This window comes from Larus michahellis, unplaced genomic scaffold, assembly GCF_964199755.1.
Source record: "Larus michahellis unplaced genomic scaffold, bLarMic1.1 SCAFFOLD_37, whole genome shotgun sequence".
NCBI lineage: Eukaryota > Metazoa > Chordata > Aves > Charadriiformes > Laridae > Larus > Larus michahellis.
Window position 1 is genome coordinate 617,987 of NW_027436216.1, and position 4,712 is coordinate 622,698.

Genomic DNA, 4,712 nt, shown 5'->3' on the forward strand with positions numbered 1-4,712 from the left:
CCGCTGCAAAGCCCGCAGCCCCACGGGCTGTGGGGCCACGCGAGCGGCTGCCAAAGAGCTTTCCAACGAGGCACGGCTTTCCCTCCTGGCTCTTCGGGCGTGGGAGCTGTCGCCAGAGCCGCGGCCCTACCGGAAAATGCTTCGCAGGCTGGCGCGACGGCCCGACGTGGGCGCCGGTGTCGCCCAGGCTGACGGCCGCCGCAAAGCCCGCAGCCCCATGGGCTGTGGGGCCACGCGAGCGGCTGCCAAAGAGCTTTCCAACGAGGCACGGCTTTCCCTCCTGGCTCTTCGGGCGTGGGAGCTGTCGCCAGAGCCGCGGCCCTACCGGAAAATGCTTCGCAGGCTGGCGCGGCGGCCCCACCTGGGCGCCGGTGGCGCCGAGGCTGACGGCCGCCGCAAAGCCCGCAGCCCCACGGGCTGTGGGGCCACGCGAGCGGCTGCCAAAGAGCTTTCCAACGAGGCACGGCTTTCCCTCCTGGCTCTTCGGGCGTGGGAGCTGTCGCCAGAGACGCGGCCCTACCGGAAAATGCTTCGCAGGCTGGTGCGGCGGCCCCACCTGGGCGCCGGTGTCGCCCAGGCTGACGGCCGCCGGAAAGCCCGCAGCCCCACGGCCTGTGGGGCCACGTGAGCGGCTGCCAAAGAGCTTTCCAACGAGGCACGGCTTTCCCTCCTGGCTCTTCGGGCGTGGGAGCTGTCGCCAGAGCCGCGGCCCTAACGGAAAATGCTTCGCAGGCTGGCGCGGCGGCGCAACGTGGGCGCCGGTGGCACCGAGGCTGACAGCCGCCGGAAAGCCCGCAGCCCCATGGGCTGTGGGGCCACGCGAGCGGCTGCCAAAGAGCTTTCCAACGAGGCACGGCTTTCCCTCCTGGCTCTTTGGCCGTGGGAGCTGTCGCCAGAGCCGCGGCCCTACCGGAAAATGCTTCGCAGGCTGGCGCGGCGGCGCCACGTGGGCCCCGGTGGCGCCGAGGCTGACGGCCGCTGCAAAGCCCGCAGCCCCACGGGCTGTGGGGCCACGCGAGCGGCTGCCAAAGAGCTTTCCAACGAGGCACGGCTTTCCCTCCTGGCTCTTCGGGCGTGGGAGCTGTCGCCAGAGCCGCGGCCCTACCGGAAAATGCTTCGCAGGATGGCGCGGCGGCCCGACGTGGGCGCCGATGGCGCCGAGGCTGACGGCCGCCCGAAAGCCCGCAGCCCCACGGGCTGTGGGGCCACGCGAGCGGCTGCCAAAGAGCTTTCCAACGAGGCACGGCTTTCCCTCCTGGCTCTTCGGGCGTGGGAGCTGTCGCCAGAGCCGCGGCCCTACCGGAAAATGCTTCGCAGGCTGGCGCGGCGGCCCGACGTGGGCGCCGATGGCGCCGAGGCTGACGGCCGCCGCAAAGCCTGCAGCCCCACGGGCTGTGGGGCCACGTGAGTGGCTGCCAAAGAGCTTTCCAACGAGGCACGGCTTTCCCTCCTGGCTCTTTGGGTGTGGGAGCTGTCGACAGAGCCGCGGCCCTACCGGAAAATGCTTGGCAGGCTGGCGCGGCGGCCCCACCTGGGCGACGGTGTCGCCCAGGCTGACGGCCGGCGGAAAGCCCGCAGCCCCACGGGCTGTGGGGCCACGCGAGCGACTGCCAAAGAGCTTTCCAACGAGGCACGGCTTTCCCTCCTGGCTCTTTGTCCGTGGGAGCTGTCGCCAGAGCCGCGGCCCTACCGGAAAATGCTTCGCAGGCTGGCGCGGCGGCGCCACGTTGGCGCCGGTGGCGCCGAGGCTGACGGCCGCGGGAAAGCCAGCAGCCCCATGGGCTGTGGGGCCACGCGAGCGGCTGCCAAAGAGCTTTCCAACGAGGCATGGCTTTCCCTCCTGGCTCTTCGGGCGTGGGAGCTGTCGCCAGAGCCGCGGCCCTACCGGAAAATGCTTCGCAGGCTGGCGCGACGGCCCCACCTGGGCGCCGGTGTCGCCCAGGCTGACGGCCGCCGGAAAGCCCGCAGCCCCACGGGCTGTGGGGCCACGCGAGCGGCTGCCAAAGAGCTTTCCAACGAGGCACGGCTTTCCCTCCTGGCTCTTCGGGCGTGGGAGCTGTCGCCAAAGCCGCGGCCCTACCGGAAAATGCTTCGCAGGCTGGCGCGGCGGCCCCACCTGGGCGCCGGTGGCGCCGAGGCTGACGGCCGCCGCAAAGCCCGCAGCCCCATGGGCTGTGGGGCCACGCGAGCGGCTGCCAAAGAGCTTTCCAACGAGGCACGGCTTTCCCTCCTGGCTCTTCGGGCGTGGGAGCTGTCGCCAGAGCCGCGGCCCCACCGGAAAATGCTTCGCAGGCTGGTGCGGCGGACCCACCTGGGCGCCGGTGTCGCCCAGGCTGACGGCCGCCGGAAAGCCCGCAGCCCCACGGCCTGTGGGGCCACGCGAGCGGCTGCCAAAGAGCTTTCCAACGAGGCACGGCTTTCCCTCCTGGCTCTTCGGGCGTGGGAGCTGTCGCCAAAGCCGCGGCCCTACCGGAAAATGCTTCGCAGGCTGGCGCGGCGGCCCCACCTGGGCGCCGGTGTCGCCCAGGCTGATGGCCCCTGCAAAGCCCGCAGCCCCATGGGCTGTGGGGCCACGCGAGCGGCTGCCAAAGAGCTTTCCAACGAGGCACGGCTTTCCCTCCTGGCTCTTCGGGCGTGGGAGCTGTCGACAGAGCCGCGGCCCTACCGGAAAATGCTTCGCAGGCTGGCGCGGCGGCCCAACGTGGGCGCCGATGGCGCCGAGGCTGACGGCCGCCCGAAAGCCCGCAGCCCCACGGGCTGTGGGGCCACGTGAGTGGCTGCCAAAGAGCTTTCCAACGAGGCACGGCTTTCCCTCCTGGCTCTTCGGGCGTGGGAGCTGTCGCCAGAGACGCGGCCCTAACGGAAAATGCTTTGCAGGCTGGCGCAGCGGGCCCACGTGGGCGCCGGTGGCGCCGAGGCTGACGGCCGCCGCAAAGCCCGCAGCCCCATATGCTGTGGGGCCACGCGAGCGGCTGCCAAAGAGGTTTCCAACGAGGCACGGCTTTCCCTCCTGGCTCTTCGGCCGTGGGAGCTGTCGCCAGAGCCGCGGCCCTACCGGAAAATGCTTCGCAGGCTGGCGCGGCGGCGCAACGTGGGCGCCGGTGGCACTGAGGCTGACGGCCGCCGCAAAGCCCGCAGCCCCATGGGCTGTGGGGCCACGCGAGCGACTGCCAAAGAGCTTTCCAACGAGGCACGGCTTTCCCTCCTGGCTCTTCAGGCGTGGGAGCTGTCGCCAGAGCCGCGGCCCTACCGGAAAATGCTTCGCAGGCTGGCGCGGCGGCGCAACGTGGGCGCCGGTGGCGCCGAGGCTGACAGCCGCCGGAAAGCCCGCAGCCCCATGGGCTGTGGGGCCACGTGAGTGGCTGCCAAAGAGCTTTCCAACGAGGCACGGCTTTCCCTCCTGGCTCTTCGGGCGTGGGAGCTGTTGCCAGAGACGCGGCCCTACCGGAAAATGCTTCGCAGGCTGGCACGGCGGCATCACCTGGGCTCCGGTGTCGCCCAGGCTGACGGCCGCCGCAAAGCCCGCAGCCCCACGGGCTGTGGGGCCACGCGAGCAGCTGCCAAAGAGCTTTCCAACGAGGCACGGCTTTCCCTCCTGGCTCTTTGGCCGTGGGAGCTGTCGCCAGAGCCGCGGCCCTACCGGAAAATGCTTCGCAGGCTGGCGCGGCGGCCCCACCTGGGCGCCGGTGGCGCCGAGTCTGACGGCCGCTGCAAAGCCCGCAGCCCCACGGGCTGTGGGGCCACGCGAGCGGCTGCCAAAGAGCTTTCCAACGAGGCACGGCTTTCCCTCCTGGCTCTTCGGGCGTGGGAGCTGTCGCCAGAGACGCGGCCCTACCGGAAAATGCTTCGCAGACTGGCGCGACGGCCCGACGTGGGCGCCGGTGTCGCCCAGGCTGACGGCCGCCGGAAAGCCCGCAGCCCCACGGGCTGTGGGGCCACGCGAGCGGCTGCCAAAGAGCTTTCCAACGAGGCACGGCTTTCCCTCCTGGCTCTTCGGGCGTGGGAGCTGTCGCCAGAGCCGCGGCCCTACCGGAAAATGCTTCGCAGGCTGGCGCGGCGGCCCCACCTGGGCGCCGGTGGCGCCGAGGCTGACGGCCGCCGCAAAGCCCGCAGCCCCATGGGCTGTGGGGCCACGCGAGCGGCTGCCAAAGAGCTTTCCAACGAGGCACGGCTTTCCCTCCTGGCTCTTCGGGCGTGGGAGCTGTCGCCAGAGCCGCGGCCCTACCGGAAAATGCTTCGCAGGCTGGTGCGGCGGCCCCACCTGGGCGCCGGTGTCGCCCAGGCTGACGGCCGCCGGAAAGTCCGCAGCCCCACGGGCTGTGGGGCCACGCGAGCGGCTGCCAAAGAGCTTTCCAACGAGGCACGGCTTTCCCTCCTGGCTCTTCGGGCGTGGGAGCTGTCGCCAGAGCCGCGGCCCTACCGGAAAATGCTTCGCAGGCTGGCACGGCGGCATCACCTGGGCTCCGGTGTCGCCCAGGCTGACGGCCCCCGCAAAGCCCGCAGCCCCACGGGCTGTGGGGCCACGCGAGCAGCTGCCAAAGAGCTTTCCAACGAGGCACGGCTTTCCCTCCTGGCTCTTTGGCCGTGGGAGCTGTCGCCAGAGCCGCGGCCCTACCGGAAAATGCTTCGCAGGCTGGCGCGGCGGCCCCACCTGGGCGCCGGTGGCGCCGAGTCTGACGGCCGCTGCAAAGCCTGCAGCCCCACGGGCTGTG